A 22,455-nucleotide genomic window follows, 5' to 3' on the forward strand; every position below is an offset into this window, starting at 1 on the left:
CTTCTTTCACTCATAACTGCTGTTCTGTGCCAGCTATAATGGCTCTCAACACTCAGTTGAAGGGGACAAATAAGCAGGCTGGTAGCAGGACCTGAGTGAGGGAAGATATCAGCGTCTTAAGGGCCTAACTGGTTCCTACTACTTCAGTTGACTGCCTGTTCTCCTCAAGTGGGTTCAGGGAAGCAGCAGGAAACAGGAAGCTCCCTGAGAAGCTGGTGTTAATCAGTCCAGGCTCCTGGTGGTGTTAGAGAGGTACATAAGAGGCTTCTCCTCCTCTCTCTCCCTGCAGCTTCTGCTGCTTTCTGTTATTCCCTCTCACCTTTTCTCCTGCCTGCCTCATGGTAAGGCCAGCCCTGTTTCTGACCCCTCCACCAACATTCAATACACTCCAGGGCCCACCTGGCCACAACATCTGTTTTTCTACATATAAAAACCAGGGCCAGCAAGCAGAACAATTGCCTGGCGTCCCACACCACAGGAGGCACCGCAAAGCTAAGTTGCTCAGGCTTCAGCTTCAGCCTTGGGTGGTGGGGCTCGGATCCTGGTCTGCAGTCCCTTGCAGCAGGGCTTTGGCTTTCTACCCTAGGCCCTAGAGAGCCTAATGCCTACCCTGAAACCTGCTCACAGCCCCCACCTGAAACCTGCTCCAGACCCCTGATTGAGAAACACTGTAATAGAAGAAAACACCAATGTAGTGTATGAGATCTACTATGTAAATAAACAAATCTATCATATTCCAGCAGGTGAAAGTATGGGGTAATGTGTTATTTTTAATCATAGTTGCATTTACTTTGCTACGATTTGTTTGATTGCCTGTGCCACTCATATTAAAATAAATAAAAGCAGGACATAGCTGCAGGGAAACTAAAGTTTGAAAAACTTGTATGATGTGTTTGAAAGCACGTATTTTCATATATTTTTAAACACTGTAATGATGTGGTTGTCTTTCAATCCTGACATCTTACTTTTAAGAGTGGTATTCTCTTGTGAGTTGCAGCTTGGATCAATAATTGCTTTGGAATGAACTTGAATAATTGTTAAGGTCTTGGAATTCAAAATTGTTTAGTTTTCTGGTAAATTAATAAAGAAATCTAAATGTATAAATTAGGGGACAAATAAGGCACTCTTTGTAGTGCTATAAACAGACTCTGACCTAAAACATTTGTTCAGAACTCTATTCTGTTAACAACATCAGATTCAGATCATTGGTTCATATTACCTGGAGACAGAAAGAAAATTGGTTGAACTAATTAGGAAATTTGCAAGACAGGTAATGCATGTTTAAGACTGCAGAAACCACACACACTTTATAATAGCAGTTGAACTGCATAGCAGATGTACAGGCTTTCTATATATGCAGCCCTTCAACCATAAAATGGGGGCTCCAAACAAATTCAGACAGAAGTGAACAATATCATCTGTCAAATCAAAGGATTTGTCAGGGTCCAATATGCTTACATTTCCCACAACTGACATTCACTTTTCTAGGTTCTAACTAAGTAAATCATTATATTTCAGTATACAATCTATATTTAAAAATTACATATAATCAAAGTGATGAAAATATTTACTAAATTGACCAAATGTATCATCAGTGTAGCTTAATTTATCTCAGTGGAATTATGCCATAGATGAATTTGGCCCATTATGATAAAGCATTGCTGGTTTGATGTGAGGTTGGGGAAGGTCATCTAAACATAAGAAACATTTTAATCTGAAAAGGGTTTCATATGCAATTCATATCTCACTACAACACATAAATGCTTTCAATAAGATATGAGATACTAAATACAAAGTCTGATCATTTTATCATATCTTGAAACAAAAAGTTATGAAAGTCAATCATAAATTTAGCTAATTTTCAATAAAAATATAATATAGACTTGCTCAAATTATCTAGGTGGCTGATCCAGCTCCCACTAAAGTTAAAAGTAGTGTTTGCATTGACTTCAGTGTGATTTGGATCAAGTCCTAAGTATCAGTTTTATTAACTGGTATTGAGTTCCAGCATCACACTATTCTGTAATGATATTACAAATTTCCAGTGTATTTTTTCAGTGGGTGAAAAATATAGTGCTAACTGAATATATATTTTGGTACACTACGGAAAATAATTTACTGTTGATACTCCTCAGTGGCTCTAAATTACTACCATTGTATCCACTTTTTTCTTCATGTATGGGGAGTAATTTTTCTGTGCTCCTACAAGTTCTGCAACAGTTCCTTTAACAGTCAGTTTGGTAGTGTAAGAAGGGACAGCTACTTGTGGTGGTTATTATTATTTAAAAATCCCTTTTCTATGAAGGCAAAATTACAACAAAATATTAATGTATTACATCATATATTACTTATTCAGAATACATTAGTATTCAAATAATCTGGCTAAAGATTCTGGTTTACTGGTGAGGAAGGCCTCCTCTGACCACATTTCTAAATACCTATCCTCCTTTTGGCACTTCTCTTGTGTATGTACTTGGTGTAGAAGCTTTTCTATTACAAAGATAGTCCATATTTTATAGTGAGGCAGTCATAAATATAAAGGGAAGGATAACCACCTTTCTGTCCCCAGTGCTATAAAATCCCTCCTGGCCAGAGGCAAAACCCTTTCACCTGTAAAGGGTTAAGAAGCTGAGGTAACCTTGCTGGCACCTGACCAAAATGACCAATGAGGAGACAAGATACTTTCAAAGCTGGAGGGGTGGGGGGAAGGCTCTGTCTGTCTGTGTGATGCTTTTGCCAGGAACAGATCAGGAATGCTCTTCAGAACTCCTTAAGTCAGTAAGTAATCTAGCTAGAAATGCGTTAGATTTCCTTTTGTTTAATGGCTGGTAAAATAGCTGTGCTGAATGGAATGTATATTCCTGTTTTTGTGTCTTTTTGTAACTTAAGGTTTTGCTTAGAGGGATTGTCTATGTTTTGAATCTGATTACCCTGTAAGGTATTTACCATTTACTCCTGATTTTACAGAGGTGATTCTTTTACTTTTTCTTTAATTAAAATTAGTCTTTTAAGAACCCGATTGCTTTTTCATTGTTCTTAAGATCCAAGGCTTTGGGTCTGTGTTCACCTATGCAAATTGGTGAGGATTTTTATCAAGCCTTTCCCAGGAAAGGGGGTGTAGGGCTTGGGGGGATATTTTGCTGGGAAGACGTCTCCAAGTGGGCTCTTTCCCTGTTCTTTGTCTAACACACTTGGTGGTGGCAGCATAGGGTTCAAGGACAAGGCAAAGTTTGTACCTTGAGGAAGTTTTTAACCTAAGCTGGTAAGAATAAGCTTAGGGGGTCTTTCATGCAGGACCCCACCTCTGTACCCTAGAGTTCAGAGTGTGGAAGGAACCTTGACAGAGGCTGTTTTCTCAATATTTTATTTCATGAGGCGTTCCTTAATTATTATTCCAGCAACAGCAGCATGAGATAGCAAACCTATCTAAATGAAACTTGATTGGAGAACAAGAAAGACCAAAGAACAAGTGATTAAGGTACCAAAAACTATTGTTTGTAGCTTTTATTTTAACTTCTTTGTTTTCTTGTTTCTTATTTGTTTGATCTGTAAACCTACAGTGGCTAGGAAAGTGAGAAGTGCCTCAGAGACATAAGGCACACACACACATCACATAAATAAGAAAATAAGAGAAAAACTGAAATTATAAACTTGTTATTCTGGTTGTAATTTTACTTTTTTCTTCAGTCTTCATTACAGTGTAGTTGATTGTGGATCTCTGCATGCAGTGCATAGAAAAAGGACAAAAGAATTACATCAGCATCAAACAAACTCTTAGAGATTTGGGTGGGAACAGGGGTTGTTTGGGTTTTTTGTGGGAAGAGTGTTTTTTTGAACAGGCATTCTACCTACTAAAGAAAAAAGTTTCAGTTTATGTAAAACTCAACCATCTGCACCTTAAAGTCCCAGTCATATTGTACAGAAAATGGAGCAAGGAGGAAATTTGGCATCATTAGTTACTCACTATCAGGAAGTCAAATTGTACCATGCAAACATGGCCTGTAGCCCTACATGTATGAGCTATTTGTGCCCTATTGTAAGGGATTTTGTAGGAAGGGAGCCCAAGGAGCTGCCCACCATGCCGTCCACAGCAGTGCATTTGCATTGAGACTATAACTATAGCCATGCACCTTTACCCATTGCAGTGCTCTTCTCTTTTGTGCCTGGAACCCCACCGTTTCTCTTTTCAGTTCTCTTTCCACCTAAACCCAGTCTTCTGGATGAGAAACACTGATTTACAGGAAAAGAAACCAGTTCTAACCACAGAGTCCTAGCACAAGTATTGTATTCTATCCAACTTGAACCAAACATCAAGGTATTTGCTAAAACAAGAGAACAGCAGCTATTAAAGATGGGAAGCATGTACAAGTCATTTAGCTCCTCTATCTGCCAAAGCAGGCTTGGCCTGGACAGGGCACTTTTCCAAGACATTGGCCATTCTGTTGTGAAATTATTAGTGGATTAAGAAGCAATGCTGTGCTACATAACCCAGCTAATCAAGTATGCACTATAAACACCATCAGAAATAAATTCCCAGATTGAGTCTTTATTTGAATTGTAGCCAAAAATAATGAGGATTTAATGCAAATTCTAATTTTAAGAAAATTATTTTTTCTCTGGGAACTAGATTTGTAGACATTAAAATAGCCTTTGAAATGTAAATGAAAATGAACTTTTTTTCCTTCAAGAAATGGAATTTTTAGCTATGTTTACTATCTCCCTGAGGTGATTCACAAAGCCACGGCAAAGGTAAAGATTGTCCTGAGGAAATAACATGGGCATACTCAGATTAGTTCATTGCTTTTGTCCCAGTTTACACAATTAGAGAGGGTCTGTATCTGAAATGCCCCAAAATTCAAGAAATTTTCAATCCGGGGGTTCAGGTCCATCTGTTTCCACCTGGAGTATCCTTAGTATCCAAAGAAAATAAATGACATTCCATTTACACCTAAAAAGTCCTTGGGAGTGAATCTTTGGAAGCAGAGTAATTATACTGGAATAAAGTCATTTTAATTTTGAAATAGAGTATCCAAATGGGGAGTTATACCAGCAGAATTGAAACTGTATTATACTACTATAGTTCTGCCTGTCAATTTCCCTGTGTAGACAAGCCCTTTAACTAGCATCTGTCTTAAACATTCTTTATTGACTACTTTGTATTTCCTTCAACACTTTCAACTTTCTTTTCACATCATTACAATGCTCAGTTTCCATTGCACTTTTGACTTCTGAGGTCTTAGTCTATATGAATGGAATTGGCTGTTTGGACTGTGTTATTAATAGTCCAAACCTCAATTCATTTGACAGATTCTTTTGTAAAGTGTTTTGGGGTTTGTTCCTAGGGGGGTTAATTTGGGCCAAATTGACTTCGGTGAGAGGGCAGGGGCTCAGCATCTTTCAGGGTTCCCCATTTTAGTGTTAAGAATTTTGTAACTGGCTGTCAATGCAACTGCTGATGCTACACTGTTATGGAAATGAATTATGAGCTCAATGTATCTAGCTTTCAAAACAATAAAGCTGTCTCAATCTTTTTTTCCTGTATGTTAAGAATACTTACTGACCTTGTATAGCAAGTTGTATATGATGCATGAAATGAAAAATTGCTGCTCGGTGTACAGAATGAATAGGTTATTAATTTCTCTCAGTGCACATAACTCCCATTAGCCCAAGTGAAATATACACATAAGTCTCAAAGGGAGAATATACTTTGCAAAAAGTGCAGTAAAATCCACTGCTGAATAGGGCTCTTTGGTGCTATATACAAATGCACTCAATATTAATGTCAGATATAGCCAATGAGCCAAACCAGTTAAAAAGTTTAAAGATCATTCAAAATCTTGTATGTATATGTGTATGTATATATATATATATATATGTTTTTCATTTTGGTTTAAAATATTTTGTCTAATTTTAGGTCCAAAGAGTGCAAAAGAAACAATTTTTTAATTTTTTCCCCTCTACCATCAGATTACTGGTTTCAATCCTGCTCAGGTTAGAGTAAAGGCATTACTATCAAATGGCTCTTTGTCCTAAATGAAATAAATGTGATCTCAGTCTAACCCCTGCTGGACAGTCCATGCCACAAAAATCACCTTCTCTATTAACATTCAGTAGAGGGACAAAGACTGAGTGGACATGGAATCTGAACTACCCCAAGAAGCAGTCCATACATGCCCGGTCCCGGTCTGCAGGGCTATGCAAGGAAGCTTCATGCTGAATATTCTCTTGGATAAATTGGGGTGATATTTTCCTGTGTCATCAACATCACATTTTTTAAAAAGACAAATACATTGTTTCTTATTTAAGGATATTTATGGATCCTCATTATTAAAATACAGCTTAATTGTTCAGATGAGTTTATAACGTGGAATATAATTTAAGTAAATCAACAACAGATTTTAAAAGGAAACTGAAACATCATTATTACTTAGATTGTAAGTGCTTTGGAGCAGTGGCTGTCTTTTTTTGTTATAAATGGGTATAGTGTCTAGCACAATGAGACCTGATCCCCAACTGTGTTCTTTAGGTGGGACCACAACGCAAATAATCATCAAGATGTGACCTTTACTTACTCATTTCTCCACAATCTTACTACCACCAGCCCCACCTTCTTTATGATCTTCCTTTGTTGTGTCATGTCAAATCAAGATTATGGGCTGATTCTGTGTCCATGGAAGTCAATAGCAAAGCTCCCATTGACTGCAGTGATGCAGGACCTGGCTTTTGATGCTTTTCTGGAAGGCTGTGTTTTATGAAACATGTACAACTTTATGGGGTGCTTGGTAAATAGTGATAATAATCATTTTGTTGTTTTAGTGATCGAAAATTAAAACTTGTCAAGCTCTTTCATTTACTATAGTTGCTGTTGTATATGCAAGGCATTGAAATTCATAAATTATGTTTAATTCAAGGGCTTAATTTACATACACCTGGAGATGTATTGAGGCAATGGGCTGTTATGTCAATGATATATCAATTACCGTGTATTTAAACGTGCACTAATATAATAGCCTGTAATGGTTTTGTAGGAGATATTACAATCCATTGTGTCAAAAACACTTATATTAAAGAACCGTCCTGCCAGGACATCTAACAAAAGCTGTTACAGTCTGTTGTGTCATTAACCAGTATATTATGACAATGCACTATTTTTTTCATTCTTAGATACTTCTTCAATAAATAAAATATAGGGGGTCCCTGATATAGTCTCCCCCTTATCCATCATTTTCGTATCCATCGCTGATCATTAGGGGAACATGTTCTGATTCACGTTGGTCCCAATCCACATATCTGTCGCTTCACATTTTGCATTGCTTTTCTGTGGGTGCTTAGCACCCACCTACAGCCAGTGCCCCTCCCTCCCATCTGTCGGTGGCCTGAATTCCTTCTCCTTCCTCCCAGAACCTCCTGCATGCTGCAAAACAGCTGTTCAGTGGCGTGCAGGATGTGCTGGCGGGGGGAAGGAAAGGGGACAGGGCACGCTCGAAGGAGGGGGTGGAACTGGGTGGGAAGAGGCAGGAGGGAGGCTGAGGCAGGCGGGAGGAGATGGGGTGTGCTATTATTTCTTATGGGGAAAAATTCCCCAGTATCTGTCATTTCGGTATCCATAGCCCTCTTCAAGAACACAACCCTGACATACACACATATATATTATATATGGTATATTATATATACGCATAAACATCCACAAACACCCACCCATCCCACACCCACGAGGCGCTGCAATATATAGATGTAGGTAATGGAGTCAGAGGTTAAATTTCAACTTTGTATTACCTTGCTTTGGTGTACTAAAGCTGGGAGTTAATGTTATTTTAATGTATAATTCATTGTTTGATTTATTTTAATCTCCCCATTCTCAGGAATATTTTTTAAAACATAGAATGGTTATTAGTTATTCTTAAATACACGTTAATTAATTTCACAAGCATTCTGGATGCAATGAACATAAACAAGCCAGAAAGTCTGAAGCTAGAGCCAAGGCAGAGCCATGCCAAAACATTAGTCGATCCATTGGAACTAATTATATGCATACAAACGGGAGAATATATGAAGTGATATCTAAAGTCACTGTAACAGCCAGGAAGAAATGCCAGAATATTCTTACTGGGTTGGCTCTTTCACATACATGGGCATAGAGCTGAGTCAGAGCCAAACACTCTGCTTGAGCCAGACTTAACTTCCCTGTCTTGCCCACCTCCAAGGGCAGCTGTCATGGCAAACACAGCCCATCAAATATACATTCATTCTGCTGATTTGCATTTTCCTGGACTTTGAAAGATGCATCCATCAAAGACAGAGTTATTTGCTGCTGTTAGGAGTTTTGAGTGTCCTCTACACTACTAAATGCAACTGTGTTGAACAACCTTGCAGATTGCTGCGAAGTGTTAGAATTCAAATGACCAGCCCACTCCTGGAAAGTGCTTGACTATGCAGTAACCACGGAAAGAGAGATGGTCTTTCAAGGCCATTTTGGGCTTTATGATCAATAGCAACACTTTAAATTCTATCAGGAAGCCAACCAGTGCAAATCATGCAGTGTCATTGTCATATCCTGCTTTGGAGATTCATGGCTCAATGAATGGGAAGCAGAATTGTGCACCAGTTTCAACTTCTGAATAAATTTAGGGTGTAGTTCCATGCAAAGCACACCACATTAGTCTAATCTTCTAATCTGGTAGAGAAAAAAGGCCTGAGGCACATTAATGAAGTTTGCATCTGAAAGAAAACACTGGACATTTCTGGCCATGGCAAGTCACCACTGCTACTTGATCGTCTAAAATCTCTAACCAGATCCTGAGCTTAAGAACTCAAGAGATGAACAGCAGACAATGCTGTCAATCAACATAGGGATAAAGATTCTGTCATAGCTTTCGCCTGTTTTGGCCAAACTGACAAAAGCATTTTATTGTGGCCTGAGCTTTTCCTATCTTGCTCTTATCAATGCTGGAACATCCTCCAGACATTGGGTAGAGAATTCAATTGCCACTGCTGGAATAGCCAAATTGGAGATATAGATCTGAGTGTCATCATTGTACTGAAAACTTCACAGCCCATACTTTGTCATTAACCCCCATCACCCTGAACACAATGATGAGGAAGGAGAAAACTCTGAGGCACTCTGCTTATAGGTGAGCTCAGAATCAATGAGAAATTTCCCAATGCATAATATAGGACTCTCCGCCAGGAAAGGAGAGCCACTCAAGAGTAGCCTTGTCTATTCCTGTATCTTATTGCATATAAGTTAACAACACCTCATGAGTAACAGCATTGAAGTCAGCTGGTAGATCTAATATTAGCATGGACAACTGGTTCAGTGCAGCAACAGAGAAATGGAAAATATACACCTAAGACTCAGAGGGACTCAGGGCAACAGCTATGGTACCTATCTCCATCAAGCCACATAGAATTAACAGAAGACAACTCCACTTATCCTGTCCCAAGCCCACTTACATGACATGCAGTGAGTTCTATGTACGCATGTGTAAGCAAAGTCAAGAAGAATGAAAGAATGTTTTTCAGGTGCCTTCAGTTCTCTGCCAGGAGATCAGTGTATTAACATTCCCCCTTGCTGGAGTCTCTCTTTCTTCTGAGGTGCTGGAGCCTTTTATGCCTTCTTAAAGAAGCGCTCATGGGATTGCTGGCTCCACATTATGGGGAAGAGGGTGCTGGGGATCTAGTGCTTCCTCTGCTGCTCCTTCTGGAAGTAGGTGTTCTACTGTCCCATTCTGTGCTCCTCCTCTGTTGTTCTGGGCCAAAGGCAGAAAGCGGAGAGGATCTAGCATGCCCCTTGGCTCTGTTCCTGCTCCTACCACCTGTGAGTCTGATTCTTCCCTGCCTTGCACCTTATATAGTTGTTTACACCTGAGCAACTATGACTGCTAAGTGTCTGTAGATGTCACCACTGATTTAAGTGAGGGCAGAATTCTGACTGAATAGCACGTTACATCTATTTTTCATAGGTTTAAATGAATGCACAAAGTGTAAGGCAGCGGGAATCAGATCCTATGTGCTGTCATGCAACACGACCTGATCGAAAGCAGCTCCCCTTGAAAATGAAGACCAGATACTATTTTTGCAAGTCAAGATGCCACTACATTTCGTTCAGGCTTTTCAGATAAAATAAAAAAACAAAGCACTGCAGGTGTTTGAAAGGATGACAAAGCCCAATGAACAGGCCCAATACAAGAATTACAAGTAAACCAGAAAGGCCACCTCTGTCTTGATAGAATTGTTCCCATCAAAAATCTTCAGTTAATTCAATTTCATAATAAGACATTATAAAACCTCAAACAGAAAAGAATGATGTTAGAAGCTTAAAAAAGGGGAGTGTTGCTGTATAAAGTAATAAAATAATGAATCTAAAATAATATTAGAAGGTATCAAATAACATTTTTGGTAAGTGAATAAGTTATCAAGAATATAATAGTGTGCTCTAAGTAGCTTTAGGTGGTATTTGTTAAGGCTTTTAAACCTAGGATTTAGCCTAAGCGGTGGATGGTAAAGCTATAGTAGGTATAGCTTGACAGCTGTATTAGAAAGATTGCTTGTATTAAAGATGTGCAATCTTCCCAAAGCTTTAAAAAGGCCTAGGCTCAGATTTGAGCTGAAAATCTAATTTGTCCTGTGCTCCAAACTTCTCAGCTTCTCCCTAGGCATGTCAGATAGACTTGGCAGGAAATATCTGCCTTCTTTGCATTGTGCAGCATCCTCTCACAATATGATGATCTGGGAGGGATCCTTACAGCCTTCTCTGCACCCCATCCCAGCCGCATCCCTAAGAGAAGACCTCACCCGGACAGTGTTTTGGATCCTAATTCTCAGCCAGCATTCAGAGGCAACCTTTGATTGTGTAGCAATTGCATTTTCTGTCGAAGGATTTTCTAAAGTATCTGACCAGCTCTGTTATTTCCCTGCTGTTGTAAAGATTTTTTTCAGCACTGAGAGTGAGTAGAAGCCACATTATCATTATTATTAGTGTAGAAGTGCCTAGAAGCAAGACTCTGCCAATGTAACGCCGACCGACCCCAGTCGTCAGTGGGCAGGATCGAACTTGGGACCTCCGGAGCTAAATGCATGAGACTCTACTGCATGAGCTAAAAGCCACTTGGCCCTTAGCTAAGGTTGTAGCAGACTCATTAATCTCTAAGTGGTCTCCGTGCCACAAGAGGGGACACAGCACCACACCCAGGAGGGTTACATACTTCCCCTAGCTGAGGAAGCGCATCCAGAGCTTCAGAGACTTCCCAGCTGAAATCCCAGATGAGTCCCCACTTGTAACACCAACAAACCCTGGTTGTTAGCAAGCAGGATTGAACCTGGGACATCTGGAGCTAAATACATGAGCCCCTACTGCATGAGCTAAAAACCACCTCCCCCTTAGCTAAGGCTGTAACAGACTAATTAATCTCTAGTCTAAGTGGTCTCCTTGCCACTAGAGGGGACAGAACACCACACCCAGGAGGTGTGTGGGTTACACAAACACATAACAAAGCAATGGGTCCAAAGAGCTGACAGGTGAAGCAACAGACTGAGATTTTTTTGAGGCATTTCAAATCTATATTTGAAAATGTAAACTATTCCGTTAAAAAGTCAGTGGTTCATAAATGTGGAATGTGATCAAAGAGAAAAGACTGAAGGTGGATATGTGTTTTTTGTGGGAAAAGAAGTGTGACATGACTGGAATGTTCTAAATTGTTGAACATTGAGAAATCCCAGTTGAAAAAAATGGAGGGAAGGGGATTTATGGCCTGCATGATTTACTTCTTCATAACAGGGATATGTGAAATGCTGAAAAAGTCAGTATTCTGACTGTGAAACTGTGATTGGCTATACTTATTTTTCATTTGTATTATGGTAGCACCCAGAGGCTTCATTGTGCCAGGCACTGTACAAACACATAATGAGTCAGTCTCTATTCAAAGAGTAGACAAACAAAGGAAGTACTATTATTACCAATTTTCAGATGGGGAACTGAAACACCAAGAGATTAAGTGACTTCCCCAAGGTCACATGAGAAGTCTGTGGCAGAACTCAGAACTAAACATATCTGTACTGAGTCTCAGTCCAGCATGCCTTACTCACCAGACCATCCAGGGAACAAAACCCCACAGGCACTCAGGACAATCATAAACCTCACCACTTTCTGTTCTTCAAACTTTCCTCTAACACAGTGGTTTTCAACCTGTGTTCTGTGGACTCCTGGGGGTCTGCAGACTAGGTCTTAGATTTCCCAAGGGGTCTGCACCTCCATTTGAAATTTTTTAGGGATCTGCAACTGAAAAAAGTTTGAAAACCAAACCCTTCCAAAACAAAACACTTCACTTCCCACATAATTTTTTCCCCCTCAGCAGAGGAGGACACAGAGAGATTCAATCAGATCAAGACAGACATTAACCATGTTGCTTAAAGTTCTCCTGGAAGTATCTCAGATGCTTCGGTGATGAGGGCTGTTTGAGTACCTTTATAGAATAGAATCCATCTGCCTGATGTGATGTGTTATAATCAACAGATAAAAAAATCAAGTGACCCGTTAATTTTTTTTTACATTAATAAACCGAGAAGCTTCAAAGAAGACTACTAAAGCAGTAAAGTCATTGCAAATTCTGAAATATCAGAGAAAAAAGCATGAATTTATTTTTAAGAAAATAATCGCTGAATATTCAATTTGACATGTTAAAAACTGGAAAAAAATACAGTATACTTCATATAAGAAAAATAAATCTACAAGGATTTGCAGTGTTGAGGTCAATGAAATGAGTAGGGCAACAATGAGCATTCCTTTTCTCCAAAGATACTTTTCTTGTAATTAAACAAAACTAAGTTTACACAGAAATCTTGCAACAATTATTGTATTTACAGACCAAAGTAAAAAATGCATTAGATTTAACTAAAGATCCACAGTTATGCATACAATATGAGGGTGTAATTCATCTATTTAAATGCAACTGCTAGAATTGTTATATGTTGGAACAATGCACTATTAGCTTTACAGATTGAAAAGAATGGAATGCTGAAATGCTGTTTAACTTATGAAAGGGTCTCTCCTAAAAGATTGTATAAACTCTATGATCATAGAAATTTTTAAAAATAAAGACCTGGAACTATATCTCTCACATTACAAAATTAAGCAATACATATTTGTTGTTGAGTGTGGAGGGAGGATGCCAGTTTTAAAAATTAGGTATTAATACGAATTACATTTCCCCTGTAATTATTGTATTAAAAGTTTCACTTAGCAAATTCAAATAACTGTGTGTTTGCGATCGGTCTTAGTTACTCTGAATGTCACCATTTTAAATGAACAGAATATTCAACAAGGAAGCTGTTTTCTTACTGTGCTTTGTGGCCTGAAGGATGGATGGGAAATGCCTAATGATCAAGGACAAAACCCAAGTTTACTGGGATTAAAATCAGAGAAGTCATCACTGTTGGACACACAAACACATAAAACAATCCCATGTGGGGCTAGTCACTGGGCTACTGTTTGATCACTAAGTAGTGCGGTGCAGATCTGAAAACACATCCACATTCCATGTTCAGATCCAGGTTGCAGACGTAGGTTTTAGTATCTGCTGCTCTGCCCATATTCACAAGTCAGCAGCAAATGTAGTTTTGTTGATAAATATTAAATGATGACATCATTAAAACATCAGAGTACCGTATAGTGGTCCTAAATATTTTAATATTGGGAGGCTAGCAGAGACCTTTTGTTGTATTAATTATACAGTAATAAATATATTTCAAGACATAAGGGGGAGCTCTTGAGTAGTAAGAGGAGCAAAAAATGGGCACACCTTTCTATATGAGCAATATCCACGCGCAGTTTCAAACCTTCTCATTATTTTCTTTATCAGGTTCAACGCCAAGCAACTAGTATTCTCAAAACTGATCTCCAGAAATAATACAGAAGAAACAAAAATGCTCATGTTCTAACTGAAGGGAAAAAAGAGAGTGTAGTTGTAGGCGTGTTGATCCCACGATATTAAAGAGACAAGGCAAGTGAGGTAATATCTTTTGGAGTACCTTTCCCAGACCCAAAGAAGAGCTCTGTGTGGCTTGAAAGCTTGTCTCTCTCATCAGCAGAAATTGGTCCAATAAAAGATATCTCACCCACCTTGTCTCTGGGGGGAAAAAATACAAGATTTTTCTTGGGAGGTAAAGCTTTTAAAAATGAAACAGTCTAAAATATTGTATCTTTGTTCTTATCTCAACAAGTTTGAACAAGTTGTTTCTTCGTAGAGATAGACATTAAATGTCTTCCAAAATCTCAAGCATGACGGTTCTTAACAAGGACCTAAATTTTAAAAGTCTCTCCTATATGAATAGCAGTACAACAAAAAACTATAACAATAACATTTAGAATAACATCAGTGCTACAGAACAGTTATCAAACCCTGGGACTAATAATAATAATAGTACTTGTGTAAATGTATAGGCTTATTTTCAGAGACCTACATAATAATGTACTGTAGAGAACTGGGTCTGACTAGGAAGGTGGCTCAGTTGTCTATCCTGGGGAATTAAACAGGAAGGACTTTATGCCATTTTTACCGTGTATTTATCAAAATCAGCCTTGGACCCCTCTAATGACTGTATCATAATTTGCCAAGCAAATGGTTCCATTGACTAATTGCCAGATGGTGTCTAGCCCCATGGATATGCACAAGGAAGGGGAGCGTACAAGGAACTTTCCCCCAGCTAATGTCCATTTGCAGGTGCCAGACACATTTGCAGTTCAAATGCTCACCTGAGTTTAACCATTGCTGCTGACTAGCACCTGAAGTAGTGCTAGCTTCTCCGAAGTGGAGGAGGCGGAGCTGTTGCCCACCCCATCGACACAGATCAGGAGGACTTTGCCCAAGCAGGAGAACACCTACTGCACCTTGACATAAGGTGCAGCAGCAGCCATACTTCTCTTGACTTCTAAGCACCTTCTGGAGCCCCCATACCACAGGCAAAACTTAACCCAAAAGAGCCACACTTGTAACAATTTGTGATTTCGAATGTAGCTGTAATAGAACAAGATGGAATCAACATGTTTGGAAACAGTTAATATCAGCCTGGCTGAAGCATTAGAAAACAGTATGCTAAGGAGAATAAACTTGCATTAGCAAGAAATGAATTACATAACATAATAGTTCATTTTTATTCACAACAATCCTGTGACAGAATTACGAAGTACAATCATTTTAATTGCATTGCAAAATATCTTCATTGTGGAGAAATAAAAGAAACAACATTTCTGAAGGAAGGCATGCATGGGAAGTTACTCAGAGTGTGAGTATTCCATATTAGTTTCATTACACTTGATTTGGTAATAGTGCTATCCCTGCACAGAATACTATGAATCTTCCTTCTAAATATTTGTGTGTGTGTGTTTGTGTATTATAAAACCTGATTTGTTTGCTGATTGTCTCAGTAATAATCAGGGTTGCAGAACATGCAAGTGGTGAGTCATCTCTGAAAATAGAAACAGCATCCATTTCCAAAGCATCTTGAAAGCTGATGATGCCGTACTTACCAAAACACTAAATGTTAGAAATCAGCATTTCATGTTTCTGTAATCAAAGATAATGAGTTCGTAATCACTGTAGCCATATCACTATAAAATAAAGAGAGTTGGTATCATTTGGGTGGGTTTTTCTTTACAGTATATGTTTTATTGCAATTCCGTCTTATATTATAAACAACAAAACTATATAACTGGGCTGAATGCACTTTCCTTCCACAAAGTCATCATTTTCCAATTCCTTGTGAAAGCAGGAGCCTGAAGAGTTGTGAGACATGACAACAAACAAAAAGGAGGAATATGAAGAATGGTAAAACAAGTTTAATAGTTTCTGACTTACGCCATATTTATATTACAAAGTTTTGCCAATGTAAGTTATGTTGGCATACAGCCATTGCAGTTAGTACATCACCTGTGTGCATGCATACTTGGCTCCTTGTGTCAGTGCTGTGCGTACTCATCAGGAGTGTTTGTGTTGATGCACAGGCCAGTACCCCATGAGCCAGTATCCCAGTGAGAAACCCACCATCATTCAGCAGGAACAAGGGGTCAACTTCCCATAATGCAACATTCTCCATACTATTATATCATCTCTATCCCATAATTTTTGTGCCGATTTTCACTTTCCCATGATCCTGTGCTAGACTTGTTTCTGCCCACCATCTCCCATAGAAGTGTGGAGTCTACACAACTCTGCACAGTTGTCAAGATCGCAAAAACATAAGATGCACGATCCTCCGGTATTTGCAGATCCTCAGGAAGAACTGCAGGGAACAAGAAAATTTATTGGAGGACAGATTGCTGTGGGACATAGCGAGAAACAGTTCATGGTTATTGGTGGCATTCATGGAGCAGCTGCAGATGATGGAGCACCATTTCTGGGCTTGTGAAACTGATTGGTGGGATCACATCACAATGCAGGTTTGGGATGATGTGCAGTGGCTGCAGAACTTTTGGATGCACAAGGCCACATTCCTGGGTCTGTGTGCTGAGCTCCTCCCAGCAATCCAACACAGGGACACCAACCGGAGCTGCACCAACAGTTGAGAAGTGAGTGGCAATCACATGCTGTGGAAATTCGCAATGCCAGATTGCTATCAGTCAGTAGGAAGTCATTCTGGAGTTGGAAAATCCATGTGGGGATCATAGTCATGCCAGTGTGCAGGACCATTAATCACCTCCTGCCAAGCAAGACTGTGATCCTTGGCAACGTGCAGGACATCCTGGATGGCTTTGCAGCTATGAGGTTCCCGAACTGCAGTGGAGCAACGGATGGCTCTCATGTCCTTATTTTGGTCCCAGAGCACAGTGTCACAGACTACGTCAAGAGAAAGGGCTACTCTTCTATGGATATGGAGGTGTTGGTGGGCCATTGGGGATGCTTCTCCATCAGCATTGGCAGGTCAGAGAATGGTGCTTGCACCTTTAAGAACACACGACTATTCAGAGAGCTACATGCACGGACCTTTGTCCTGACTGGTGGATTACCACTGGCAATGTTGAAATGTTATTAGTGATCCTGGGGGACCCTGCCTACCCCATGCTCTCCTGGCTCATGAAGCTGTACACGAGTCACCTCAATAGAACCCAGGAGAGATTCAGCTCTAGGTTCAGTAGATGTGGAATGACAGTTGAATGTGCTTTTCATAGATGGAAAGGGCACTGGCCTTGTTTACTCACCAGATTGGATCTCAGTGCAAAAACTATCCCAATGGCTATAGCTGCCTGTTGTGTCCTGCATAATATTTGTGAAGCAAAGGGGAGAATTTGCCACTGGAGTGGAGGGTGGAAGTGAAGTGGCTGTCAGGTGAGATTGAACAGCCAGACACAAGGGCTATCAGGCGAGCTCAATGAGGTGCTATCTGGCTTAGGGAGGCTTTGACAGAGCACAGTAACAGTGAGCCACAGTAATGTGTGATGGTGTACTGTGCTCAACCTGGGACAGCAGTTTGGGGGTCTGCTTGCTGCACATCTGTGCATCTATCACTGTCAGCGCAACTAATAATCTTGGGGTGCTTGCTGTACATTTGTGACGGCTACACTGTTTGCCACTGGTCCTATGGGACGTGAGAGTACAAGACCATAACGTTCACTGCCAACAGGCATTATACACTATGTGTTGTACACTAATAAAGTTGAATTACTTTGAAAATAAAAGAGTTTTATTCAGTTACAGAAACAGTAACTAACAAATAATCTGAAGAACGTAATAGTAAATATATTTTAACATTATTTCTTTGGAACCTTAATAAACAAGGGAAAGGATCATTGTTGTCCAATGTAGTTACACATGCATGAACTGTGACTCTCACAGGTCAGTGTACGTGAAGCTGTGGTTCCCTTGTGTGGAATGCTGGCCCTAAGGCCATGTTGAATGCTGAGCAGGGGTTTAGGGAGGTGCTATGCTGCAGTTCTCCACTGACTGAAGTGGCAGTTGAACCTGGGATTGTTGAATCTGGAGATTCACAATATTCTGCAGCATATGCATTTGCTGATGGATAAGCTCCATTATGTCCTGGTACATCTTCCTCTCCTTTTCCTGTTGGGACTCCTGGGTCTTTCTCCTCTCTGTTCTTTCCTTCTCCAGGTTGCCTGCAATGTTCATCCTCTAGGGCCTCTAGTCAAGGTCTGATGCAACACTGGCTTTGCAGGATCTCAAAGAACGTATCCCAATACTTATCTTCCTTTTTGAAGATTCTAGGTCAAAATTTTCAAATGTAAAATTAAACACTGAAGTAATTAGCTTAGTGGGAGCTGTGGGACTTTAGCACTCCTGAAAATCAGGCCAATTAATTTGGTGCTGAAATAGAGATTTAGGTGCCTGAATATGGGTGCCCATGTTTCAAAAGTTTGACCTTAATTTATGTTGATAGAAACGTTTTAATGAGATCATTAATGAAGAAAAATATGTAGCATTTTGATGAAGTTTTAGTATGTGTACTTTATTTACCAAAGCCAGCTTTGAAACTATATATAAGACAGATGCTTCTACTGGAAAGTAAACCTGGGACTGGAGCTTAGGCAGTGAGAAAGACACAGTTGTAATAACATGTTTGTTTGCAGCCCTGGTGTAAAATCCAAAGATAAAACTGATTTTACAGTATTAGACTACACTGCCCTCAGAATTCCCCTGATTGTTTAGATAAAATATCTGTGTCACTAGAAATACATAGCCTTTCAAGAATTTCACTCTTTCCTGAAGTCCTGCTTTCTGATTTCAACCTGTGATATTCAGTAGTTACACATAGCAGTACATGGTTACAGTACTTTGAGAGTCTGACAAGGGATAGTCTTAACATGCATTTTGGAGAATAATTTCTTTTGTGGGCTTGCTGCAGCCAGTACATTGTGCCTTTTAGGTTTTTTTTTTATTGTTTTGATCTTATCTGGTGTAGAGTTTAATGGGGCAAATCCTCAGCTGAACTAATTTGGTATAGCTCAACAGAAGTCAATGGAGTTACACCTGTTTATACCAATTGAGGACCTGCGCCATATATATTTGTGAAATAATTTTTAAAGAAACAAAACAAAACAAATTATTTATCTATGTCTCTATCATGAAAAACATTGTGTACATTTGATAACATATTACTCAATTATCCATTACTAAAACTGAACACAATCTCAAAGTGTTCACTCTACTAAGGGCCTAGAGTCCAATCCTGATCCCATGGAAATAAGTTGCAAAACTGCCATTGACTTCGACACAGCAGCACGACTGGGCCCCAGAATTTTAGAACAGTGTATGTAAATCTACATACTTAGTCCTCAATTCTGCAAAGACTTATGCATGTTTAACTTTAAGCACATGCCTTGTTGCATACTACACATGGAATATGCAGGATTGGGGGCCCACTTACTGGCACATGTAACTATTGTGATTGCCCACATCCTTTTCTGTAACTCTTCTTGCTAGCTCTCCTCACTATTAGATTACTTGAGTGTTCTTTTTATGGGGCTGCTTTAGCTATTGCACTTTGTGGCTGCCATTTGCTAAGGCCCGTTTCTTGCCCAAAAGCACAATCTACCTATGGTTTCCAGTTCATCTCCAGGTGCAATTTAAACCTTAAATGGGGTGAGGGAGGGTCCTGTTTTCCCTAACACAGTTTGTATAGTCACATAGTGCTATGGCAGGTGACATCACCTGATGTGCTCCAGCTGACATATGTCTGGTTCAGTTGTCAAGGTGAGGGCATTTTCAGAGAGAACTTTGGCGTTCACTTCCTGCATTAGTTCACCAGAGTCTGCATTTCCTCTGATCATACTGCAAGGCCTAACACAGTCTAGTTGTTTTGTGGCACCTTAAAGACTAGCAGATTTATTTGGTCATAAGCTTTCATGAGTGAAAAACCCACTTCTTCAGATGTGGGTTTTTTACCCATGAAAGCTGTTAGTCTTTAAGGTGCCACCGGACTCCTTGTTGTTTTTGTGGATACAGACTAATACGGCTATCCCTCTGATACTTAGTTTTTTTGTGATGACTATACATTCATGTAGAACATAGGTCATCTGGTGCAATGTCCTTTGAAGTCAATGGATTGGAAAGCCTCCTGTTCACATCAGTGGAGCTGGGTCAGATGCTGGATGAGCAAATTTTAGCAAATAACTAAGTGTGGAAAATTGTTGTCATGGTTACAGGGATAGCTTCATCTCTGGTCCCATTGTGGTCTCTCTGAATGTACCCACCTCTTGCCCTTACCTATTTGGGTAGAATCTCATGACTTGTCCACTTAGCCTAGGATCCAGCTACATTCCCTTGTGCATACCATCCACTATCACCCTGCAGGTCCAACTGGGCTTCGGGCACCTGCATTCCCTTCCAGTGACATAGTGACCAACAGCCTTCATGGAACAAAGTATTTTTTTAGTAGCTGGAACACAGCCACAAAGAAAGAAACACGATTTTTAAAAAACAGCCAACCTACACACATATTTAATTTCATCTAATCATCTGCTTTAGAACATGCTAAAATTGCAGGAACAGAACAGAACCAGCCTACATTCTACTTCCCAGCCCAGGTCCTCCTGTGTCTTTGGGATTCTCAATCTCATTCTCTCCATCTCTCAGAGAAACTGCGTTTAAGAAAGTCCCCACCTCCTCTATGGGTTACCAATTACCACATTGCTTGATAGCTTCTTTGTTTCAGGCCGCACGTGTGAAGTCTCAGGGGGCCTGAGACTATTTTTTTCCATGCAGTGTTGTCGCTGTGTTTTTCCCAGGATATTAGAGATACAAGTTGGGTGAGGCAATATCTTTTTTTTTTGACCAACTTTTTTGGTGGGAGACACGAGCTTTTGAGCGTACAAGGCGCTCCTCTTCAGTCTGGGAAATAAAGTGTCACAGGGCACATCTACACTAAAAACGCTGCACCGCTGTAGTACTTTAAGGAAGATTCTCGAAGGCCAAGTCTACACTACCACTTATGTCGGCAAAATTTATGTCTCTCGGGCGTGTGAATATTCCACCCCACTGAGTGGCATAAATTACACCAGCATAAGCACTCGTGTGCACAGTGCTGTTGGCGGGAGAAGCATCTGTCACTTGCAGGAGTGGTTTTTTTCATGCCAACAGGCAAGCTCTCTCCCAGCCTCCTAAAGCGTCTTCACCTCACGTGCTGCATCGGTGTAGCTGGACTAGTACACCTGTACCGTTGCAGTGCTATAAGCGTAGACATGCCCGAAACTGATGGGAGAAAGTCTCCCATCGGCTTAGTTAATCCATCTCCCTGAGAGGTGGTCGATCTATCAGAGGGAGAAGCTCTCCTGCTGACATAGTGCTGTCTACACGAAGGGTTAGGTAGGTATAACTACATTGCTCAGGGGTGTGTATTTTGCACACCCCTGAGTGATGTAGTTATACCATATAGGTCTGTAGGGTAGACCAGACCGCAGTTAAATACAAATAAACAGATTGTTTAGCATATGTAATTAGCACATATTTCAACGGACCATTCAAGGTGAAGTGGCCTATTAACACCTCTCCAGTCACTGGGGAGGGGTAAAGGAGAAAAAAAGATGGGGGTGGGGTAGTGGGTTTCAGATTGTTGTAATAGGCCATTAGTCCAGTGTCTCTATTCAGTCCATGATTTTTAGTTTCTAGTAAAGTTATGAATTTAAGCTTTCAGGCTTATCTTTTGAAGGTATTTTGCAGGTCTCCTTTGAAGGGAAGGATGGAGATGTCAGATATTGTGTGATTGTTTTGTGAAAAGTGTTCACCCACAGGTGATACGGTGTTTTTGTCTCTTATTTTTCTGTGTGAGTTCATTTGAAAGTCTAGTGACTGTCTTGTTTCACCCACAAAGTTATTACTGGGGCGTTTTAGTGTGCTGGATGAGCTGTGCTAAAACGTCAGTTCCATAATTGCTTTCCTCCAGCCTCATGGCAACCTCAGATGTAAGCTGTGCACTGTTACAGTGAAGCTATCCATTCTCTTTCATAGCTTCCTTTTTAGCTCTCTTTAGTCCTTCTTTTTCTCAAAATACTGAGAGGGCCAAAAAAAGGGTCAAATTCTTCTTCCTCACCTGTATCGGAGCTTAACTACTTATGGACTCAAAGGTCAGATCCAGATTTTGAGCACATTTTGGGTTCACATCACCTTCCAGCCCAGATACACAGGTGATGGGCATACTGTCAATGCATAGATAAATCTGTAACTTTAATTTGAAGAGGCCATTCTTTCCAGTAGATCAGAGTTGGCTTTTGGCTCCATCCCTCTCTTCCAATGAGAGCAGACTGTCTTTTCCTCTGAGAACGGTGCACTAAGGGGATCCCAGACAGCAGAGAGGACTAAGCCACTTCCCTAAAACTCTCTAGCAGTCCTGGATTCCATGGAGGCCCTTCCAGAGCCAGAAACCTGTGAGTATGTAATGTTGACCAGACAGGATTAGAGGCAATGCACTGGTCTATCTGGGGAATATATGGAATCATTAATACCATTGGAACTG

This window comes from Caretta caretta, chromosome 1 (assembly GCF_965140235.1).
Source record: "Caretta caretta isolate rCarCar2 chromosome 1, rCarCar1.hap1, whole genome shotgun sequence".
Classification (NCBI taxonomy): Eukaryota; Metazoa; Chordata; order Testudines; family Cheloniidae; genus Caretta; species Caretta caretta.